This window comes from Aquarana catesbeiana, linkage group LG04, assembly GCF_042186555.1.
Source record: "Aquarana catesbeiana isolate 2022-GZ linkage group LG04, ASM4218655v1, whole genome shotgun sequence".
Lineage (NCBI taxonomy): Eukaryota > Metazoa > Chordata > Amphibia > Anura > Ranidae > Aquarana > Aquarana catesbeiana.
The window spans coordinates 598,850,884-598,875,956 of NC_133327.1; positions in this window are offsets into that span (position 1 = coordinate 598,850,884).

Below are 25,073 nucleotides of genomic sequence, written 5' to 3' on the forward strand. Positions count from 1 at the left end.
ATGGCACTTGAAGCTGGCCATCCTGGCTTGTCCCCCCAAAGCGCCCGCGAGGTCCGTCTAAAATATATGTATATTTACGGATAGAGGGGCCATTGATATGCCAGAAAATGTTTAAAAAACATTTTTAAAATACATTTTTAATTTAAACTGAAATAATATTTCCTTTGATTTACTGCTTGTGTTTCTTTTAGCTGTCTCCTAGGTTATCCAATGGGCTTTTCTTTTTGGCCATTTTCTTCAATAGTGCAAACGTAATTTTTTGATACATGAGGTGACAATCTCTTCTTCAGCTAACTATTATGTTGTGGGTCTGCTACACACACACCTTTTTGTTGTTTAACGTATGTAATGCATTACTGATAAAAATATTCCTCATTTTGAGCACCATGAATTAATTTTTTTGAGTCATGAAAATGGCCTGATTGTGGCAAATTTTAAAGCACTGTGGGTGTTAGTTACTAAAGGAAAATCCACTTTGCACTACAAGTGCACTGCAAAAGTGCCCTTGAAACCGCACTGAAACTGCACTGAAAGCGCACTTGTAGTGCAAAGTGGATTTGCCTTTAGTAAATAACCCCCATTGCCACTGTAAACACCAACTTACTCCAAAAACTGGTATTAAGCATTGAAAGAAGAAGCCACACATTGTTGAGTAGAAAACTTTTTACTCTATGCACATTCACATGTGCGTTAGAAAAGGGTTTTTGAACAAACCAACATATTTTTTGAATAACATTTTTTTGACAGTAGAAATATCCTTTTTTGGGGTAAACAGGCATGTTTAAAACAATAAAACAATACACAACTTTAATTTATCAACTTTGATAAATTAAAGGCAATATCAGGCATTAGTATGTCCAAACTGTGTTGATCCTGCCTTCATCAAATGGGGTGATGTCACCCCTATGAAAGCCAAATTTTGAATATGCACACAAATTGAGAGTCAAAATGGGGATTTCCCTCCTGATTGCATGCATAAATGTCAACATGTGCTAGCTCCCATCATGGGGGATCATCGGACGTGTTTTGGAGGGTGCAAACCCTTCTTCTCAGCTACTTTAGTTGCGAGGAAGGGATTGCACCCACAAAACATGTACATTGATATCCCGTAATGGCAGATAGCACATGTTGACACATTGTATGCATCTTCAAAATTTGGCTTTCAATATACTTTAAAAATGTTAGAAAAATAATAAAAATATTAACAAATTGACTAATTTTGGTGTGTTTTAGATTCTGCCTAAAACATCAGTGATGTTTTTGAGTCTTTTTTCAGCATCATTGATGTCTTCCTTGATCTTCTGTAAATCCCGATTGCACACCATGATCTCCCCCTTGAGGATCTGTGCACTTGCACTTGTGAAATGAGATTCCTCTTCCACAACATCCACATCACCTAAGATTAAAAAACACACCATGTATTATAAATATGCAGGCATACATCTATTACCCCAAGCTGTGTTCTCAAACACTCACCTGTTGTGGTCACTTTTTCACCCAATTCATAAACCTCTCCTTCCTCCACATCCTCTGGTTGTGGTGTGGGGATTTCCCCTTCTTTAGGAGGTTGTGGGTCCCTGGTGTCCTCTGATGTCCCAAGTCTTTTCTCCCCTATGTGAATAAAAAAAAAGGTATACTTAGCACACAGATATTTGAGGCCAGAAATAGGAATATGAAACATTGGTTGGAAGTGTCGTACAATTGTCTTTTTTGGCAGAGTTCCAAGCTGAAGACATGTGTAGCGCTGGTAGATTTTTATCTACCGCTGATAGGTAAATTTAGTGGGTCGCTTATTATAGGAAGTTAGATTCGCTTCTGTTCCAGCTTGGCTGACGTTGCATGCAGTTCCGCATTGTGCCGGTGGGTGTCGTTGTCACCATCGGCAGGTGTTGGAAAAGCAATGTGTTGAAGCGAATGAGTGCTCCTCTTTCCCGGAGATAACTCGGTGGAGGTGATCCTCCGAGTTGCATTCTGGGAGAGGGTATTTATGGGGCAGACGCCATGTTTTAGGGTTCATTTTTTCAGCCACCTGCTGGCCCTCCTGGCCGACGGGGGTGCACTGGGAGTGCCACCTCGTGGTCCTCCGTTCCGGAGGCCCGCGTAGATGTGGTGTATGGGTGGGTCCAGAAGCTTGTCTGGGACCTACCATAGCAGCGGAGAAATGGTCCTGAGCTGTCTTTCCTGAGTAAAGAAGCTGGACAACCGCGAAGATCCCAGGGGAGGACCCGTCATGGAAGGATCATGCAGAGTGCTGGTCTGGAGAGGGGCCTGGTGACTCGGTTGGAGGATGCATTCTGAAGTAATCTTACAGTATAGTACTGCCGGGTTGGCTTAAAGGTTCAAGTACTGTATCTGACATTCATCACAAACCAATACATCCTGTGGCAGAGGATCATATGGGTTTCATTCCAGATAAGTCTGTGGCAGAGACTTTTGTCCGTGCTACGTACTGGCTGCTAGGCAAGTGAGAGGTGTCTATCCAGGCAGGCAAAGATTGAATCCTATGAAAGGGGGACTACTCAATTGCAAGTGTTCAATTGCAAAGAATGTTTTGAAGAAATACAACAGAAAGGTATTTGAGCTTCCCTGCAGCTTTCCTACTACCTCTTTCCTGCTACTTCCCTTGTTCGTTTTATTAAAGCATTGGAAAACCTACTCAAGTGTTTGGTGCTTATATTGTCCAGAGGTAAACTCAACGGAACCCTAGACCCGGTGCCGGTGATACAGAGGTGTCAAGAGTGAAGGTAACAAGCCCGCTTTAAACCCGCAGCTCCACCGAGAGTTAGTGCTACTCATGTTTTACTTCCCTTTCTTAAGCTGCAATACTTACCTGTTTTGGTCAAGTTTCACACATGGAGACACCCCTAGTATCCACTGGAGCACCTGTGTGTGACACCCTAAAATGTTTGTTCTGGTGTCCCACACTAGTGCTCCTGCGTCCAGATGTGTAAACAGCTGCTGAGTGTCCTCTCCTTACACTGAATCAAGTTTGCATTTCATTCTAGTTACAAACACATCTAGACAACAATGTACTAAACTTCTTTTAATATAAATAGGCATGACCAAATGTAGTTAACCTGCATCTGCCAAAAACATTGTATTAGTGGGCGAACGAATGATGTTTACTACGAACGATTACTGTGGCCATGAACTTGAAACTTGCAATTTTAAACAGTACAACAGTAAAGAAAAGCACATGGAGCAGCACTAAAGTAATAATAATAATAATAATAAGAACACAGGACAAATACTTATTTTTTTGCAGAACTCTCTTGATCCTTCTGTACCGATCGTGCTCACTCAATTTCAGGTCTGACCAGCGTTTCCTCAGTTGATCCTTGGATCGTCATACCCCAAAATTCCTGTGCAGACTTCTCACAATTTTAGTCATGATCTTGGATTTTCTCACATTTGGGTTTGGGTAAGGTCCATGCTTCCCATCATAGTCGGCCCTCTTCAAGATGTTCACCATCTCCACCATCTCTCCAAAGGCCATATTTGAGGCCTTAAATCTCCTCTGGGATCGGGACGTTCGTGGCTCCAGGCTTTCGTCGTTGCTGGTGCGGTCTTCATGCACTTGTTTTTTCTTAGCCATGTGTTGTCCCACTGCGCCAAAAAAGAAGGGGCGGGGAATATACTAGAAAGAAGGTCAGGGGCGGACGGAGTTTAACGCATGTGCAGTGTATATAAAGCAGAACACGCGTGCGCCGTACGTATGATCTGTGAGCAGCGGAAGAAGTGTTGGAAGCACTGATCGCAAAAACGAAAGTACAATTTTAACTTGGGGCATCAGTGGCCTATACTGCTTAGAGATTGAGGCCTATATTGGGACAATATTATGTGAGTTTAGACTGACATTAGGGTTTGTCTTGTGTTGTGTCTTGCAGATAAAATTGATCAATTCAACGATCATGACTTCCTCCCCCAGTTCATTGATATGTACAGAGAGCTGCCCTGTCTGTGGCAGGTGAAACACCCTTTTTATACTAATAGAATAAAGAGGAAGGCAGCACTGGATAAATTGCTTGAATTTGTGAAGCCGCAGATCCCCACGGCAGACAACAACTATCTGAAGTGCAAAATTGGTGGCCTGAGGAGCACATATAATAGGGAGAGCAAGAAGGTCCAGGATTCCATGAGATCAGGAGCAGCAGCAGATGACATTTATGTACCCAGGCTGTGGTACTTGGCAGACTGCGGTTTCTGTCAGACCAGGCTGAAATCAGGCCATCACTCTCAACCCTTCCTTCCACTCTTCCTTCCACCCCAGCTGAGGCTTCTGACATCCAACCTGGGCCTTCCACCCAGGAAGAAGATGTGGAGGAGGCCAGTTGAGTCAGGTATAGCATCGTTCAACATATTTCTCAAAATTGAGTGTGATTGATGAACAATAAACTAAAACTATGTCCCTTTTTCATACACAGGAAAGTGGCAGCCAGTAGGTGGTGGGGGTAAGTGACAGCCAGGAGGTGGTGGGGGTAAGTGGCAGCCAGGAGGTGGCGGGGGTAAGTGGCAGCCAGGAGGTGGCTGGGCCCAGTAGCCTGACCAAATCCCAAGTCCCTCCCCTCTGCCTTCAACAAAAAAAGGCCCAGGAAGAGGAGGAACGTGGAGGAATCAGCACTTGGGTTAATTTGGCAGGCTTCTGCGGCCCTCATAACCCCCTCAGTCTTCTTGAAGCCTATGCCTGCATGGCTGCCAACAAAATGCAGGAAATGGAGATGGGCCAATGCCTCATTTGTGAGGAAGTGATATATATGGCCCTAAAAAAGGGATTGAGGGGCGAGCTCACAAGTAAAACCCACCTGTGTGAGTTGGACCATCCTCCTCCTCCTCCTCCTCCACCCCCTTCCGCAACTCCAACACCAGAGCCACAGCCTGGAAGCAAGCATGGAAGGAAGCGTGGAAGGAAGACAAGAGAGTAATTGCCTGGGTTCGGTCTGGTCTGGCAAAAGACGCAGGCTGTTCTAAGCCCACAGCCTGGGGACATATATGTCATCTGCTGCTGTTCCTCCTGATCTGTCGGAGTCCTGGACCGGATTGTGCTCCCTATTAAATGGACTCCTCAGGTTACCAATTTTGCCTGTCAAATAGTTGATGTGTGCCCTGGGGTACAAAGGCTTCGCTAATTTCACAAGTTTATCTAGCGTTGCCTTCCTCTTTATTCTGTTATGACCCTTTAATAAGTGTCTATTTTTTTGAACAAATCATTGGCTATGTGTTTTAATTAAAAAAGGACAGTTTGTTTGTGAGTAGGCAGGTACATTTCAAAAATACAATGTCAAATTAACAAGGAACACCAACACCAACCAACCTCTTTGAGTTTAAAAAATACAAGATAATAATGGTGTTGTGGTAACTTGGCACACAAAACGACAAAAAATATTATGGAGATCACTAGAAAAAAAAAAAAAAATCAGGAGATCTTGATTAAAAAAAAAAAAAAAAAAAGGAGATCACTATAAACAAAAATTCTAAACATTATTCTGGAGATCTGGCGAAAAAATAAAAATGAGATCACGATAAATAAAGAAATCAGTTTGTGAAAACTCTGTGTGAATATCAACAGCAAAACAACTTCATTATTCTAGCATTATAAAGAAGAAGAGAATGCGCTGCATTAAAAGATTACAAAATCTGCAGCCTGACGAACGTGCTATCTCCATTATGAACCCTAGTTTTACCAAACCAAGCGCTTCTGTCTCGCACTTGATTCAGAGCAGGCGTGGAATTTGGTGCGTCGGAATTGTCTACACACGCTCTGAATTTCCGACAACGGATTTTGTTGTTGGAAAATTTGAGAACCAGCTCTCAAATTTTTGTTGTCGAAAATTCCAACAATAAATGTCTGATGGAGCCTACACATGGTCAGAATTTCCAACAAGAAGCTCCCATCGAACATTTATTGTTTTTTCAGGTGGAATGCCAGACAAATGGTACTACTTGGGCACGAATAACATTTGTATATGTTACCTATAACAATAGGTTTCAAGTATAACAAAAGTTTAGGTCCACTTTTTGTTTCTCCCTCACTGCGCAGGATGCCGAGCCGCCATTTTGGTCTGGTGCCCCAGAGGAGCTTGTTGCCCACTTGGACATCTTCTTGCCGCAAAAGAACCTGCAAGTGGGGATTGTGGAGAAGGTGACCGGATGCTAGAGGAGCTATTAGAGGTATGGATGGAGGCAAAATACAAGATTTTTAGTCAAAATACCGGCGGAGCTGCTCACAAGAGTGTCCAGTTATATGCTGTTACGGACACGCTCCCTCAGGTCCACTTTAAGTGATACAATGTGCATAATCTACAAAGTAAATCTTTGGAATTTTCATTTTTTTTTCTCCAGCTTCCAGCTTATTCCCTACTATTTTCATTGTCTTCCTACTAAGGACTGAAAAAAGGCATAAGTGTTTCATCCCAGTATAGTTGTATATTAGAACAGAACTTTAAAAAAAGAATCCTCTCATGGATAGGGATGAGCTTCAGGTTTGGGTTGACCATGAATTTAACCAGATTTGACCAGTTTTCCTGTCTACCCGAATTTATGGCTGTTGCAGTCATTCATTTAGTGGTGGTATATCTACTGTCACCAAATGAAGCTTCCACATGCTTGCCAGTTGGTTTGTAAACAAACCTGCAGAGGGAACCCAGGTTACATAACTGACCAACTATGGTCATGAAGTCAGTTGGTCAGCATCAGAAGATAAGTTGGAGAAAATTGTCTTGAAGGCCTGGCACGCTTGCCAATACCCAGCATTGTCATGTCTGTCTGCGCAGGAATGTGCGCAGACTTCATCTCCTGCCTTGCCCTGCCGGCTGTGACTTGCTTGCTGTGATCCACCTTCTGCTGTGCCTGACTGTATGATCCAGTATTCTCCTGAAGGACCAGTTGTCCTCATCATTTAGTTTCCATCTGCAGAAGTTCTTCACTACAGCACTACTTGTCTTCAGTACAGCTGGCAATTCATGCTTCTTTGGGCTCAGCATCCCCTGGTACCATCCTCAGGGGTGTGGAGCACTTAGTTGCAAGGAGAACCTTCTCATCATTTTGGTCTCAAGACCAGTTTGCTCACATTCTGGAGATCCAAGAGTTATCATTTACAATATTGTTTACTTTTGCATTAGTGCACATCCCCCATGACAGTGCCCAGCTACCCATGCACTTTTCAGCACAAGCTTGAAAATTGGCCTTGAAAAAGAGAAAGAAAACATGAGAACAAAATACAAGATTTGACTTGTATAGATTTTAATGGTGTTTAGGTGCTACTGTATGTTCAGGGTTTGCAAATCTTTTAAAAGTGTTTTTGTCTGCTCTGGGAGGATATATGCAAGTTTTATAGAAGATTCCTACCTGCTTCTGTTCAGTAGATACTAAGGCAAACCATTGCCTAGACTTCCTTAAAATAAGTTCCAAGTGGGAGGACTTGGCTTTAGTTCAGTTTGTTATATGATAAAATACTGAATTCATGGGGTCCATTTAGTTCCTTTGCTCAATATAGCTTCTTTAAAAGAGAAGGAATGGAAAATTAAAAACAATCATACTCACCTAGATGGCTGCAGCACCTATTTCAGCTACAGCTGTCTCCCGACGCCTTTAGAAAAATGAGCAAAGACCGCTAATCTCTCAGTTCTCAGTCTTCGGTGAGCAGAGAGCTGGTACTGTAAATCACCATCTCTATGCTCTGCTCCTCCAGCACTCATTGAAACTCTGGGCTCTGGAGAGAGCGGGAACGGCTGGCTCAGGCTCCTAGTGGCTCACAAAAATTAAAACTCTCTTTGAAGCAGCTTGCCTGTGCATGTACACTGCCTCTTGTTTTTTATCAGACTGCTTATAGTAGTAAACATTACCTGGTGATTCTGCCAGAAATAGAAGCTATAGCAAGCTTCCTTCCATAGGCTGACAACACTGACACTGCTGCATTGAAATTTAGTGTTATTAGCCATGTTTTGGAGGTTAATGGCTAGACAATTCCTCTATGGGGACTATGAATGGTCCTAAAAAATGTGTATTTTTTTTATTTTGCATATTTCCATGTTTTTGGTACCATTACAGTAATAATATGGTTACATTATGCTTAAGTAAATATTTTGAACCATGCCCACAAACAGACCCAGAACCCGCAAAAAATTAGAACATTGGACTGAAACAAAGCTTCACATCAGCAGAGTAACTTGTGTTCAGTTCTTAATTGTCATTGCCCATGGGAACTATAATTATGTGGCTGCCTCTAAGGCAGGCCAAACATGCTTAATTTTTTTAGCGGGTTGAACGAAAAAAAAAAAAAAATGAACTGATTCCCCATCCACGTATTAAAATGTGTAGAGTTATTGTATTTTGCCAGCAGGGAGCCTTTCCAGCCAGTAGAATACAATGATCAGTGTTTCTAGCTATAGCCAGTGGCACTGATCATTTGGAAAAAACCTGATCGATAGATCAACTTGTGTACAAGCAGCTAGCCCATGCATGGATTCAAATTCGGCTGGTCTCCTTTGGCCAAAGTGCCTGTGAGAACTATTGATAGGCTTTAGGCAGGAATAATGAATGATTGAAAGCACTTTGCACACAGATGAGAAACGTCGGAGCACGGCACATGTCACGTTCAAACTGTAATTTTCACTAGACATGTTTCCAGGCTAAAGGCAAATATTTACATATTCCTAACAAGCAGTAAATTATTTTTTAAAACAAGCCCCCACTGACCTCTAAAGCTGCAAGCACTGTGGAGTAATTAATCCCAAAAATTCAAAAGAACCGCAGTGAAGTTGTCCAGGTTTGGTCGAGCAGCTATATCTCCTTCTGCTCTCTTCTGCCAGTATACATGCTCTATGTTTACATGGGAGATTAGAAGGGTGGCAGGCTGTCAAGTTACTGATGGGAAGTCAAGCAGTGTGAGCTGAGCTTTTGTGAGAAAGTGAAAAGGCTTCTTTTGTAAATTTTGAAGATTAATTACTCCACAGTGTGGATGCTATGTGTGATATGGTAAGATACATCACAGTGGCTGCAGCTGCAGAGGTCAGTAATGGCTTATTTCAATCTTATTTACTGCTTGTCTGGAATATGTAAATACTTTAATGTTCAAAGCTTGGCCACAGGTTCATTTTAAGGCAGTGTGATACATGCTGTAGCTAAATTGTTAAAGAGGCTTTAGATTTACTTTAATAGTAGATCTGAAGGAACTTTTTTATATTAAATAGGCACCACACATTCAAAATTATTTCCGAATCCTAATTGTGAAATATCATATGCTACTGCTGAAGGACCAAGACATCAAAAGATTATTACAGCTTTTTCAACCGCTTTTGTACTTGTCAAGGTTTTTTAAAAATGTTTTTTCAGCTGAAAATCCGTCATCTCACCAGTTTGCCGATACTGGTTAGCATAGCAGTTTAAAGTCAACATTCATTTCAGCAATTTAGTATATGTTTGATAAATGAAATTATTTACATTACAATTTTTTCTGCATTTAAAAACAGAACAGTTGGATATTTTAAATCATGCCTTTGACCTCTATGCACCCAGATCGAGTTGCATATTAAGACAGACTTCAGGGCATGTAACTCATCCACTAGTTGGCTTGAAATTTAAAAATCGCCTGTGAGTCATACTATAATAAGGTGCAGCATAACAAAACTGGAATGGTTACTGCCATGTTTTAGGCTGTTTAAAAATAATTTCCCCTTTGGGGCTATTGCTTAATCTGGGGATTATGGATGGCCATAAAAAAAATTACTTTCTCATTTTGCATATTCCATATTCCATGCTACTTTCATTTTTCATGTTGCATATTCCTTGCTACTTACTGTTCATTTGTGCTTAAATATTAATTTGTGCTACAGTTGGAGTACTACTATAGTTACCTTGTGCAATACATATATCTAAAGGTGCAGAAATTAAGTTATGTGTAATAAAATGGAATGACACAGGGAAAATGTATTGAACACATGAAGAAAGGGAAGTGCAAAAAGACATTTAACCACTTCAGACTCGGAAGGATTTACCCCCTTCCTGACCAGAGCATTTTTTTGCGATTCGGCACTGTGTCGCTTTAGCTGACAATTGCGCGGTTGTGCAACGTTGTACCCAAAGAAAATTGACATCCTTTTTTTCCCCACAAATAGAGCTTTCTTTTGGTGGTATTTGATCACTTCTGCGGTTTTTATTTTTTGCACTATAAACAAAAAAAGAGTGACAATTTTGAAAAAAAAGCAAATTTTTTAACTTTTTGCTATAATAAATATCCCCAAAAATCATATAAAAAAAAATGTCCTTAGTTTAGGCCAATATGTATTCTTTTACATATTTTTGGTAAAAAATTGCAATAAGTGTATATTGATTGGTTTACGCAAAAGTTATAGTGTCTACAAAATAGGGGATAGATTTATGGCATTTTATTATTATTTTTTTTTATACTAGTAATGGCGGCAATCTGCGATTTTTATCGGGACTGCGATGTTATGGCGGACACATTTTGACACTATTTTGGGACCATTTTCATTTATACAGCGATCAGTGCTATAAATAGCCACTGATTACTGTATAAATGACACTAGCAGGGAAGGGGTTAAACACTAGGTGGCGATCAAGGGGTTAAGTGTGTTCTAGGGAGTGATTCCCCTACCACTGACATGACAGCGATCACTGCTCCCAATGACAGGGAGCAATAGATCCCTGTCATGTCACTAGGCAGAACAGGGAAATGCCTTGTTTACATATCCCCGTTCTGCCTCTCCGTCTCACGATTGTGGGCCACCGGTAAACTTTGAGTTTGCGGGACGGGCAGGCAGGCTCCCACAGTGTGCGGCGGGCGCATGCACGTCCACAAGGCGGCAAATTCAAAGGAACCTACAGGTACGCCCATTTGCCTGTACGAGCCATTCTGCCGACATATATATGTGTGCAGTGGTCGGCAATTTTTTTAAGCCAAGACACCAGCTGAAATTGATCAGTCATTAGAAAGCAATCCTGCCCCTTGTCATTGCAAATTAATATCAGCTGGTTCAGTCTCAACCGATGGCCTATAAAAAGGTGTCTCATTACCAAGGTGTCACACAAGAAACATCTCATTATATGTAAAAACAAAGGGCTCTCTCAAGACCTTCTCAACCTTATTGTTCCAAAACATACTGATGGCACTGGTTACAGAAGGATTTCTAAACTTCTGAATGTTCCTGTGAGCACTGTTGGAGCCATATTTGGAAGTGGAAAGAACATCATATCACCATAAACTGACCACGTCCAGATGCTCCTTGCAAGATTTCTGACAGAGGAGTGAAAAGAATTATCAGAAGAGTTGTCCAAAAGCCTAGGACCACTTGTGGAGAGCATCAGAAAGACCTGGAATTAGCAGGTACAATTTTTTCAAAGAAAACAATAAGTAATGCACTCAACCACCATGGCCTGTATGCACGCTCACCACTAAAGAATCCATTGCTGAAGAAAAAGCATGTTGAAGCTCGATTAAAGAGGAGTTCCCATTTAAAAAAAATAAATAAATAAAAGTCAGCAGCTACAAATACTGCGATTGCTGACTTTTAATTGGACACTTACCTGTCCCAGGGTCCAGCGATGCGGGTGATCGAAGCCCTGCTCGTCTCCCCCTCCGTTCGGCAGCGCCGGCATTGCAACTGTGGGTGCCCGGCTGTGGCTTCACAGCCGGGCACCCACTGCGCATGCACGAGCGGCGCCACGCGCCGTGATTGGCCGCTCAGTCATCTGGGACCTTTAATGGGTCCCAGATGATTGACAAGAGGGAGGGAGCAGAGCTGAGCCCTTCCTGTGCTGAGGGGAAGTGAAGTCACCAGCCCAGGCACTGAAAGAGGCAGACTACGAGGGACCCCCTAGCAACAGGCATTTAGAGGTAAGTTAAAAAAAAAATTCCAAATGTTTTTTTAATTTTTCTTAGGCACATTCATGCATTTTTTTTTTTTAGGGTGGAACACCACTTTAATGTTTGCTGCATAATATATAGACAAGCTTGTGAAATACTGGGAGAATATGTCTGGTCAGATGAGACCAAAATCAAAGCCTTTGGATGCCATAATACACACCATGTTTGGAGGTCAAATGGCACTGCACATCACTCCAAAAAGACCATACCAACAGTGAAGTTTGGAGGTGGGAACATTATGGTTTGGGGCTGTTTTTCAGCATACGTCAGTCGCAAACTTATCTTTGAAAGAAGGATGAATGGAAAAATGTACCAAGACATTCTTGATAAAAATTTGCTGACATCTACGAGGTTGATGAAGATGAAAGTGGGGTGGACATTTCAGCAAGACAATGATCCCAAACACAAAGCCAAGAGAATTCTCAATTGGTTTCAAAGAAAGAAAATAAAGCTGCTAGAATGGCTGGAATCCAATAGAAAATCTATGGAAAGTACTAAAGATCAGAGTTCATAGGAGAGGCACATGGAACCTTCAAGATTGAAAGACTGTTTGTGTAGAAGAATGGGCCAAAATCACACCTGAGCAATGCATGCGCCTAGTTTCTCCATACAGGAGGTGTCTGGAAGCTGTCATTACCAACAAAGGATTTTGTATGAAGTATTAAATAAATTTCAGTTAGCATGTTCAATACTTTCCTGTGTCATTCTATTTTATTACACATAACAATTTCAGAACATATTCGTTTTGGTTTCTTTGCATGCATGGATTGCATGTTTTTTTAACCAACATGTGGTGAAAATTTCATGTCAATAGGACCTTTAGAAATATTTGGGTGAAGGATTGTGTATATGGGATTGTTTTTTTTTTTTTGGTTGAACTAGATGGACTTGTGTCTTTTTTCAACCTGACTAACTATGTAACTATGTATAGAGGTCGACTGATATGGGTTTTTCTCTGGTCGATGCTGATGCCGATATTTAGAAATCGGGCCAGCCGATTGCCGATATATGATGCCGATTTTTGCGGCCAATATTTTAAGCCAATTTTTCTTTTTTTTTTGGCAGGTGGCACTGGTTGCCACTGATTGGCAATGGCGATTGGCACTGATTGGCACTGGCAGGTGGCACTGGTTGGCACTGGCAGGTGGCACTAGTTGGCACTGATTGGCACTGGCAGTTGGCACTGATTGGCACTAACAGGTGGCACTGGTCGGCACTGATTGGCACTGGCAGGTGGCACTGGCAGTTGGCACTGGCAGGTGGTACTGGTTGGCACTGGCACAGGGGAGACCGAGAGACAGACCACCTGGGAGATGGAATGCGAAAGTACAGTATCGGCGCCCAGGGTGGAGAGGAACACAGTTAGATTTACACAATCCTCGAAGAGGAGAGGGTTTCGTACCCATGGGTGCGAACAGGGTACAGAGGAGGAATGGGTACCCCAGTTATCCATTCCCATCATATCCACGGAGGAATATAGTGAATGGAGAAAGCAGGAATTCAGAGAGGGAACCGGAGTACACATACAGAGACAACGAAAGAAACAGACAAGAGGAAAACGAGGAGGGAGGAAGAAAAAGGAGAAGGGAATATTAGGTCAGGGAATCTTCAACTTGAGTGAAGCTATTTTCTCCAATGATGAACTGAGGGTATTAGACCTTGGGTTGAAATACGCACCGGATAAGGGGATTGATAAATTCGAAGTATTTATTGACCTACAGAAATTCATCAGGAAATTGAAAATTAAGAAGCATTACGCTCTTAATAAGAAAGTCACTTCTATGTCAGAACCTGAAATTTACACCCACACCAATCTCAGGAACAATTCTATTTTTAACCCCAAAGTTCCAGGAGACCAGTGCATAGGAGCTTTTAAACGTATAAAAAAGAAGCTCAATATTTAATTCCAGAGTCCACCAAAACCCCGTCATATACTACCTCCCTAAAATACATAAACGGTTGAATAAACCACCGGGCAGGCCAATTATAAGTGGCATGGATTCATTATTTTCCAGGTTAGGAGAGTATATTGACCAATTTTTGAAACCCTTAGTGGTGGAGGGTAAATCATATCTTAGAGATAGTGCCCAGTTGATTAAGGAGTTGAGAACTATCTCAGGGGGTGACCAATGTTTATTAGCAACAACAGATGTAAACTCGCTATATACGAGCATCTCCCAGAAGGATGAATTTAAAAGGTGTTGAGAAGGCCTTATTTGACAGATCTAAGTTGAGACACGAACAAATTAAATATATTTTGGAAGGGTTAGAGCTGGCTATGGAGAGTAATTATTTTTGGCATAAACAAGAATTTTACGTTCAGAAAAAAGGTGTAGCCATGGGGGCCAAGTACGCCCCAAGTGTGGCGAACTTATTTATGGATTTGATGGAAGAACGCTACATATATGGCACTAGACGTCCTCAAATTAGGTTTTACCGTCGATACATCGATGATATCATTATACTGTGGGAAGGCAACTCAGATTCATTCCAGGATTTTCTGCAAGAACTGAATCACAATGTATATGGGATTTCGTTTACTGGAAAATCAGATATGAAGGCGATAGAATACCTAGACCTACAGATCTTCAAAGAAAGAGATGAATTACTCACGAAAACGCACTTCAAAACCACAGACTGCAACGGGTACATACCCATCTCCAGCTGCCACCACCCTAAGTGGAAAGAAAACATTCCGAAAGGACAACTGTTGAGAATAAGGAGGAACTGCCGCAATATTGATGACTATATTAGTCAAGCTGATATACTAATTAACAAGTTTGTGGACAAAGGATATCATGTGGACACCTTATTGAAGTTAAAAAAGGAGATACAGACTATGGACAGAGACTCTCTATTTACAATGAATAGTAGCAATACCATTAAAACATCCCCTGGTGATGTTGCTTTTATTACTGGTTTTAACAACCAATATCAGATGATAGAGCACATAGTGAGGAAATACTGGCCCATTTTGAAATCAGATAGAACCTTGGGTAAAATCCTCACCAAAAAACCTCGTTTTATATACAGAAGGGCACCAACCCTGAGAAACCACCTAGTCCATAATGTGATTGATCCCCCGAAAAACATCAAATTATTCTCTGATATGAGAGGTTTTTTCAGATGCCGCAAATGCCTTGCTTGTCGGGTTAGCAGGAAACAACCGAATAAGAGACTTTCATTCCATTCAAGAAATGGCAAGGAATATGATATTAGAGAATTAATTACCTGTAACACCACGCATGTGACCTATGTCATCGAATGTCCCTGCCGACTACAATATGTGGGCAGGACTACGAGACCTTTGTGTGTACGCATCAGAGAGCACATCAATAACATCAGGAAGGGGTTTCCCAAGCATAATCTCTCCAGACATTTTGATGAATACCACCATAGAGATCCATCAGGCCTGATTTTTTATGGCATTGATACCATCAAGGAAAATTGGAGGGGGGGTAGTAGGAAAAAACTGATATCCCAAAACGAGACCAAATGGATATATTTATTGGACAGCCTGGTCCCTAGAGGTCTCAATGTGGATATTGACCTAAATTGTTTTTTATCCAACTTCTAAATATGTGTCCCTTGTTTGGAACATTAGTATACGTCCTTTTAACAACAGGTACCGGTTTTTGTTACATATAGATTTAAAAATGGTGTTCTTCTTTATATCGAGATGTGGTATGCCCCCGGGGATAAATTAACCCTTGTATAAAGTGAAGATCATGGTCCCCACACTGGACGGGGGGTTTTACCACCTCCCACACTGGGTGGTGTGGGGGATGCTGATGTTCTTTTGTTTGAGTCATGCATTTTTTAGATACATGGGCCCACCTTTTCCATACGACATTATATGGGAGTTTTTTCCCACACCTTGTTGCGTATACATTTTTATACCACAACACCATATTAATTCACGCTTTATTCTGAGACATATTTTATATTTATCCTTGATTCCATTTTTTATCTCATTCATTAACTGATGACACTAGTCCCCCCATACTTATCCCCCTTTTTTCGCATACTGGAACTTTGATGAATTTTACTTTGGTATTAGGGATATGAAATATCTGTAGGCATTAGTACAACACGTATTTTTTGGATTCTTTATGGTGGGTGCAATAATGAGGGCACATATGCATATAAACCATGCTGTTAGATTTAGTTGCCACATCATTTTTTCAGATTTTATTTTGGTATGGATATTTTTTATTCATTACCATATTTTTTATTCATTACCATTTTTTACTTTTAATTCTGACATTATATTTAGAAAAAAGGATTTTTCTTTTATCACCAGGTTTTCAATGCTCAAAAAATTTTGTATTGTTATTTTTTTATTGTTATGTTTTTAGACTGGTATTTAATCTATTTATTATATATATCTTTTTGCCATTAGTTATATAGTGGGCATTATGTATTGGGTAAATTTTTACCCGCATGTCCCTGGTGTATCATGGCTTACCATTATGTTTTAGTCATTGTATTATTATACGGAGGCGCCCGTCCTTGCTATTTTAATGTTTGCCACCAGGGGATGCTTCACTCTATTTACATTAAGATGTTTTTCCTCCCTCCCCTTCAGTTATTTTATTCCTTCCCCGCTGGGTGGTTGGGACGTCACCATCAGCCTTCTGTGATTGGATACTACGGCGCCTCCTTGTACTATTTAAGACGTGTGGCGTACCAAGATGGCCACGCCTCAGATGACGTCTTGATGATGAAACGCGTAAGGCGTGGTCATACGGTACGCACACGTCGCTTCTACGTTCTTACTCTGCACTTCCGGTTTCGGTAGTTTAGCTGGTGGAACGCACGCCGTCACCTCGCTACCTATACACCATCTGCCTCTGTTTTACTAGGAGAGCACTGTCAGCTGTCGTTTTTAAACTTTTATTCATCATTCTTTTGACAATAAACTTTTATTTCCAAACGGATTTACACTATGAGGATTCCTTGTTTCTCCACACATATTTTGTTCCGGTGGATACTTATGTGAAGAATAACGCGGATCCAGGAGGAGGGGGCTCGTTGAACCTGAGAGGGGGATTTCGGGTCTCCAGGATTCCGGCCACAGGATCTATTCATGCCCTTTACCCCTGCAGGGGTTGGGCTTTCTGGTGAGTGGGGGCACAAGAGGGGGCCTGCCAGTCACGGATACATCAAACATTAATATTCGTTGGGGATAACACACCTGTCAGACATACCTCCATTGGACAATTTATATTGGACGATTTTGATTGCATCACATATGCTAATTTATTTATATTCTATTTAACACTCTTTTTTTTACTTTCATAACACATTTTTTCATTCATTTTTTTCACTATTCACATCAGGAAGAACACAGAAGTTCATTTGGTACACTTATATGTATTTTTTATGTATTGCTTATGATATTGGACATTTGAGTGGGATTTTTAAACAACGATATCACTTTTGATGATATTTTTGTACTATGTACGATTTTGCAATTCTTTATTTATGGTTGTGACCTACATATTCACACCCTATGCCATACACGTATTGGTTTAATTTACATTATTTTTAGAGTTTTCTCACACATGTTGCTGTGACCTCGGTGCACTCTGCACATTCATTGTTTATTTTATATATATATAATTTTTTTCACATTTTCTCTTTCCTATTACCAAAAAATTTTTTTGGTGGGTTGTATATCACGTTTGTTGATTTTTTCAATATTTGCGAACAGTGCCATTCCCCTTTTTAGAATAACATGGCACTGATTGGCACTGGCAGGTGGCACTGGCAGTTGGCACTGGCAGGTGGCATTGGTTGGCACTGGCAGTTGGAACTGGTTGGCACTGGCAGGTGGCACTGGTTGGAACTGTTTCACACTGAACCGATTTGTCAGTTTCAGTTACACTATATGTAACTGAATGCAGAGACCAGCTGTCAGAATTCAGCTTTGTTGGGGGTGGGCGGGGCCCTGCAGCTATCAAACACCAGCCAATGACTGGGCTGCTTAAGAAAATGGGTGGAGCCACATACACGTAGCGGCCCGCCCAGATCCCATCCCATTGGCTGGTGTTTGATATCTGGGTCCTGCCCACCCCAGGTCCCGTGCACCCCAGGTCCCGCCCACCCCCAACATCACGCTGAATTATGACAGCTCCTCTCTCTGCATTCAGTTGCAAATCAGTTTCACACACTGAGCACAGAGCCGCTCAGTGTGTGAAACTGTCAGTGGAGTGTGGGGAAGGGAGGTAACAAATTTGCACAAAAATCGGCCAATGCCGATTTCTTAAAAAAGGCCAAATATCGGCCGATATATAGGTCGACCTCTAACTATGTAAGCTAGAAAAATGTTCAATACTTTTTTTACCCACTGTGTATATATAATATATATTTTTAATATACTTACATGGAAGAACCCTGGAACCCTTCTAAGCAACACTGGTGGACCCTTGCCATTTGCCACCGTAGCTCTGTTCAAACAACTAGTATGAAAAAACATTGGTAGGAATAGGAACAGTTCCATTTCTGCTGGTCATTTCTGACCTATCAGGAAAGGATAATTTCACCTAATAGGCTAAAGGTTTTGTGGCATTATTGGTCAGTATGATCTGTGTCCTAGAAATGTATATTGGTTTAAAACAACACCATTATCTAGAATATTGTTTTGGTTAACATGGGTAAAGCTCTGCTGCCTGTTTTATGGGCTTATTTATAAACCAGTAATATGACACTTACATTTACATGGGTTTAAATGGCAGTGATTGATTCACTACTAGGGAATAATTTGTGAGTATCGCTATTACTGCTGTATATATATATATATATATATATATATATATATATATATATATATATATATAGTAACGATCCCCTTGCTCGCTCAGTTCCACTCTCCCGACACTCCTCTGCAGCTATTGAATCAGATTGCAACGTCTGATGGTTCGGTCATCCAATGCTCCGGGATTAGAACTTCAGCTATGTGCCGTTCTAACCCAGTTGTGATAGCTCAGAACAAACACCAGGCAGGCTGTATGTAATTTCAACCAGGAATCTCTTTTATTGCACAATACAGGCTCTTTTATACACTAAAAGTGGAGGTGCATACCTCCTGTTCATATTACTCTAACAATACAGCTGTAACCTAATTAACCTAATTAACATGAGCTAATTACCTAATCCCTTTAGACAGCTTAGATGACTCAGACATGACCTTTAGGCCAGACTGGCTGTCTTGTAGTTCAGAAAATCCAATTAACAGTATCACAATAGCAGAGTTAATTAAACACAAACAACAATGGGGATCTAATGACTCTTAGATCCCATGCTAGAGACTTATTTACAATACACATTTTAGCAGACAACAGACAGGTAGCTGGAATTGATGACATCAGCGTCTCCTAACAGTGTTTGTCCCAGCATTATGAATCAGCCACTATTCCAAGCTTCATCACAATACTCCCCCCTGGGAAATAGTCCAACAGCCACAGTGGGACCCCGAACGGGTCAACTCGAGGATGTTGGAAAAGTAGTCTTAAGGTTCCAGGTCCGTCTGCTGGGATAACCCATCCGCATTCCCGTTTTGAGGCCCTGGCCTATATTGTATGGTGAAATTGTGCGGTTGCAAAGCCAGGCTCCACCTTAGTAATCGGCCGTTCTCTCCCGCCACCCGGTTAAGCCATATCAAAGGATTGTGGTCCGTCATGACGGTAAAAGAGCGTCCATACACATAGGGCTGCAATTTCTTTAAAGCCCAGAATAAGGCCAAACACTCTTTTTCCACGGCAGCTTATCCAACTTCATGGGGTAACAACTTGCGGCTGAGATACGCCACCAGGTGCTCTTTCCCGTCATCACCAACTTGACTTAGTACGGCTCCCAGTCCGAACATGGAAGCATCTGTATGAATGACAAAGTGTTTGTTAGGATCGGGTGCTGCCAGTATGGGAGCTTGCATTAGGGCGGTTTTTAACTGATGAAATGCTGTCTCGCACTCCGGGGACCACAGGACCTGTCTATAGAGAGTCTTTTTGGTCAGGTCCATCAGGGGTTTCGCTATAGTGGGGTACAAACTTCCTGTAGTACCCTGCTGTCCCTAAAAATGAAAGTACCTGGGTCTTGGTTCTGGGAACTGGCAAGTTTAGGACGGCCTCGATTTTTGCAGGTTCTGGCCTCTGCTTCCCACTTCCCACTCTATGTCCCAGATATTGCACCTCAGTCAACCCGATATTACATTTGTCTGGCTTCAGGGTCAGGTTAGCGGCTCGGATCCTATCTAGCACTATTCCCAGGTGTCTAAGATGTTCCTCCCATGTCTGGCTATAGATTGCGATGTCATCAAGATATGCGCATGCAAAATCTTGCAGACCATCGAGGAGTTCATCTATCATCCGCTGGAAGGTAGCCGGAGCATTCTTCATCCCGAATGGCATTACCCGAAACTGGCCGAATGGGGTGATGAAGGCTGACTTTGGAATTGTTTCCGCTTCCAAGGGAATCTGCCAGTAGCCCTTACATAAGTCAATAGTCGTCAGATAATGTCTCTGAGCTATTTTGTCCAGCAATTCATCCACTCGGGGCATAGGGTAGGCATCTGTCACAGTACAGTCATTCAGTCGCCTATAGTCCACACAAAATCGTGTTGTGCCATCCCGTTTTGGGACTAATACTAGGGGGCTTGCCGATGGTTCGATCACCCCTAACTCGAGCATCTCCCTAATCTCCACTCTCATCCCTTCTTGCACTGCTCCGGGAATCCTATAGGCTGGTTGTCTCAGGGGCTTCTGCCCGGGGGGTCTCTACCTTGTGCACAGCTATGTGAGTGTACCCAGGGAGTGCCGAGAACATCTCCTGCCGGTCCTGGAATAATTCTCTGGCCTGTTCTCGTTCTTGGGATCCTAATCTATCTCCTAGCCGTATATCTTCCACACCCCTGGAACAGTTACTGATTTCGTGAAGCTCCAGCATCAGTAGATATTCAGAGTCCTCGGTGGCAGGAGCGCATATGGCGGCTACGGCCTCAGTCCTCTCATGATAGGCCTTCATCATATTAATGTGGAACGTCCTCTTAATGTTTGTGTCTGCACAGCTGGCAACCACGTAGGTGGTATCGCACAGCTGTTTTACCACCTGATAGGGACCCTGCCAGGAGGCCTGTAATTTATTTTGCTTCAAGGGTTTTAGTACCAGGACTTTCTGTCCGATATAAAATGGTGCAATTCCTCGCAGACCGATCATACCAAACCTTCTGACTCTGGGCCGATTGCATATTCTCATGGACTAGATCGGTAAGTTCCTGCAGGCGCTCCCTGAGTTCCAAGACATAACTAAGGATGGGGAGGCCTTCTGGATCCTCTACCCCCTCCCACTGGGCCCTCACTAAGTCTAAGGGCCCCCTAACCCTTCGCCCATACAACAGCTCAAATGGGGAAAACCCTGTGGACTCTTGGGGTACCTCTCTATAGGCGAACAGTAGATGGGGAAGATATTTCTCCCAATCCTTCCTACTCTCCACGAAGGCCCGAAGCAGCTGCTTCAGGGTCCCGTTAAATCTCTCACACAGCCCGTTAGTCTGAGGGTGGTAGGGGGCACTCTGGAGGGGTTTAATCCCACAGAGACGCCAGAGCTGCTGCGTCAGCTCGGCTGTGAACTGGATACCCTGATCGGACAATATATCCTGGGGAAACCCTACCCTAGTGAATACCCGCAGTAAGGCATCTGCTACTGTATCAGCCTGGATATTGGATAAGGGAATGGCCTCCGGGTAGCGGGTGGTGTAATCCACCACCATAAGAATATACTTCTTCCCAGTGGCACTGGGGCGGGCCAGTGGGCCTATAATATCAACCGCTATGCGGCTAAAGGGTTGTCTAATGATCAGCAGGGGTTGCAGCGAGGCTTTTGGGTGATCCCCTGTCTTCCCTACTTTCTGACAAGTCTCACAGGTCCAGCAGTATTCTTGCACCTCAGCATGTAACCTGGGCCAGAAGAATGCATGAGACAACCGACTCCGGGTCTTAGCTATCCCTAAATGTCCGGCCAAGGGGATGTCGTGAGCCAGCCGCAATAGCTCCCGTCTGTATTTCTGGGGTACAACTAGCTGTTTGTGGGGACCCTGTCGCTTACCGGTACCCATTCCCTCGGTGTAACGATATAGAAACCCCCCCACTCTATTCTGTCTTCCCCCAACCCCCCTGGATCCTTGCCCACTCTGTCCCGATTACCAGCTAATGTTGGGTCATTCTGAGTCTCTTGCCTAATGTCGGAGGGAGAATCCCAGGACACAGGGTTGTCAAGTCGGGGTAATGTAGGAGGATTTGGTCTTACCTGGGTCCCCATAGGAGTGGAGTTGCCTTGACGTTGGCTCTGACGTCGGGTGGTCACTGCCATGGCAGCCTCTGGGGCATATGAGGAAGTCAAATGCCCCAAATCGTTCCCCAAAAGTACTTCCGCGGGTAACTCACGTAGTAATCCCACTCATACTTGTCGCTCCCCTGAGCCCCAATCCAAGAGGACTTGGGCGGTGGATAAACGTAGCACCTGGCCCCCTGCTACCCTGACTGCAACAGTCTGGCTGGTCCGGGCCGACTGGGGAATCATGTGAGACTGGATGAGAGTAATCATAGCCCCGAAATCGCGGAGTCCCTGGGCCAGCTGCCCATTAACCCATACTGCCTGACTATGGTGCTGCCGATTATTTCCGGTAGCAGCTTGGACGGGATCAGCCTCAAAAAGTTCGCCAAACTCTTCCTGAACATCTCGATGGTTGGGCTCGTTCTGGAGGCAATGAGCCACTGGTCTGGATGGATGAGCAGTCTCTCGGTACCTCGTGGATCGGGTAGGACGATATCGCTGCAGATGACCGGTTTGGTTACAGGTATAGCACTTAGGTCCGTTAGGAGGGTTGGGTCGGGTTGGGGTTCTAGAGGCAGACCACTGAGGTACTGAAGTTGGGTTAGAGGCTGGTAAACTGGGCCGAGATAGTGGATAGCGCTCGCTTTTGCCTGACCTTTGTTAGGTTCAACTTTTAAATAAGTTGCTTTAAGTTTATATTGCTTTGTCTAATTATTGCTTCATATAGGAATTAAGACACAGAGTCAGGTATGTCTGTATCAAAGTTCTGAGCATAATGGGCTCCTGCCTTTACTCTTTCAAAGGCCTTTTATAGGCAATTATACAAACAATAGCATTAGCACAACCCCCCCACAAAGGGCAAGGGTAAACAACAACAAGAGTCACCTGGGCTACGAACACAAGCTTCAACACCATGGCAATACAGTTACAAGAAAACAAAAGCAGCTTCAATTGAGTTCAACAGCCAAAAAGTTACATTCATAACAGATTTACACGTAGGCATTATATTAAGTGAGAACTCTAAATTAAATCCCTGACCTTATCAATTTCCCCCTTTGACATCATCCTCTCCCTCCCCCTGGGTCCTCATGAATAAGTTCTAGTCAGTTTTTCCCCAGAGTCCTTTCCCTGACCGCGAGTTGTCAGAGGGGTAGAACCCATCCCCCTAGGTATTACCAACATCTTAAAATTCAAGAAGAGGAGTTTTATAGGAGTAGGGTGATGTCAATACACATTTATCGGTATGCCCTGTCTATTCTCCTAATTTTCCTATTTATTTTCCTGTATACACATATATTCGTGATTGTAAGTGATATTAATATTAGAATAATAATTACCATTGGACTTAACAACCAGTGAAAGATATTGGTTGCTGTAGAAGACATTCCACTAAATGTATCCCACCAATGTGGTGCAGTATCCTGTTGTATCTGTGAGGAAAGATGTACTAGTCTACCTTTGTCAATAATTGCAGATACAAGGTTATTCTGTAGGGTATGTTCTAGTGTTTCTATGTGTTGTCTTAACAACTCTGATTGTTCCAAAACCTGTTTTAGTGGGTCTAAAGAAATTATAAAGGGTGTAGTGTCAGTGAGATTATGTACCTCATAGACTGAAGAGAATATCTTATCGGCGTCTGGTTCAAAAAGATAGGTGTCGTTACCCCATTGTAATATTTTTTTTTTTTTTTCAAAGTATTTTATTGAATTTTCAGAGAAAAACAGGCGTTTACAAGTCATCAGCATTAAATGCAGGATAATACATCAGACAAATGCGAGTCCCCTTGGGGTAACAAATCAAACTTATGACTGTAGATATAAGCATGTCTCTGGTAAATACGGTCTTTCAGTCTTCGCATAAACCGACGAGATCTGAGCTAGCCTGGCTGATTGGTAATACCAAAATAGCTGCAGTAGGCCCAAGCCCCCTTGTGGTCTATTTAAGTATAAAGTGCTCTGTGGAAGTCTGTACCCCTTCCCCCCCCAAATGAATTTTATTATTTTCCTTTGAAATGCTTTCAAGTGCTCTTTATTGATGCTTATTGGGATGGCTCTAAAAAGGTAGAGGATTCTAGGGAGTAAAGTCATCTTGACTGCATGGATCCTTCCCAACCAGGACAAGCCCCCTTTAGCCCATTTGGATAAGTCTGCCTCCAGTTTGCGGTATGTGTGAGGAAAGTTAGTTGGATAAAGGAGTTCCGTCTTAGCAGTGAGCCTTATCCCCAGATAGTCAATGTATGAGTCACTCCATTTGAATTCAAAGGCACTTTGCAGGGATGCCAAAATGGATGGGTTAAGGGAGATGTTTAAAGCTGCACATTTGGCATAATTGACCTTCAGTCCAGAGACCTTAGAGAAGTCTTTCAGGAGTTTGCACAGGTTGTAATATTTTAATCTTTTTTATACATCCCACAAACGGCGCCGATTTATTTAATGCTGACATGGTGCGGTTATCATTAGTAATGATACAAATATGCTGGGGTCCTATTTCTATGAATCTATTGTTCACATTTATCGGTGTTCTTTGCATTTTGCATATGCTAGTTTGGTATTTTAACAAGCAAGGTTCATATACTGGGGAACTTCTGCCACATACCATTCCCTTATTGGTTCCTTCACATAGAGTTAAATCATGGGTTCTGTTTCCTTTATCTACATATTTCCCATATATTTCTGGATACCAAAACTCGTCTTTAATTACTAGTGGCATGACCACTATTTTACACATTTCCATTACATCTGCTACCCAGTATGCTTCGAACCTTCCTACACACCATTTCTCCTCACATTCTATCTTATCCCCTTTTACTTGGAACCATACACCATCGTCAGTTAAACCCTTAAAATATTTCATCCAGGTA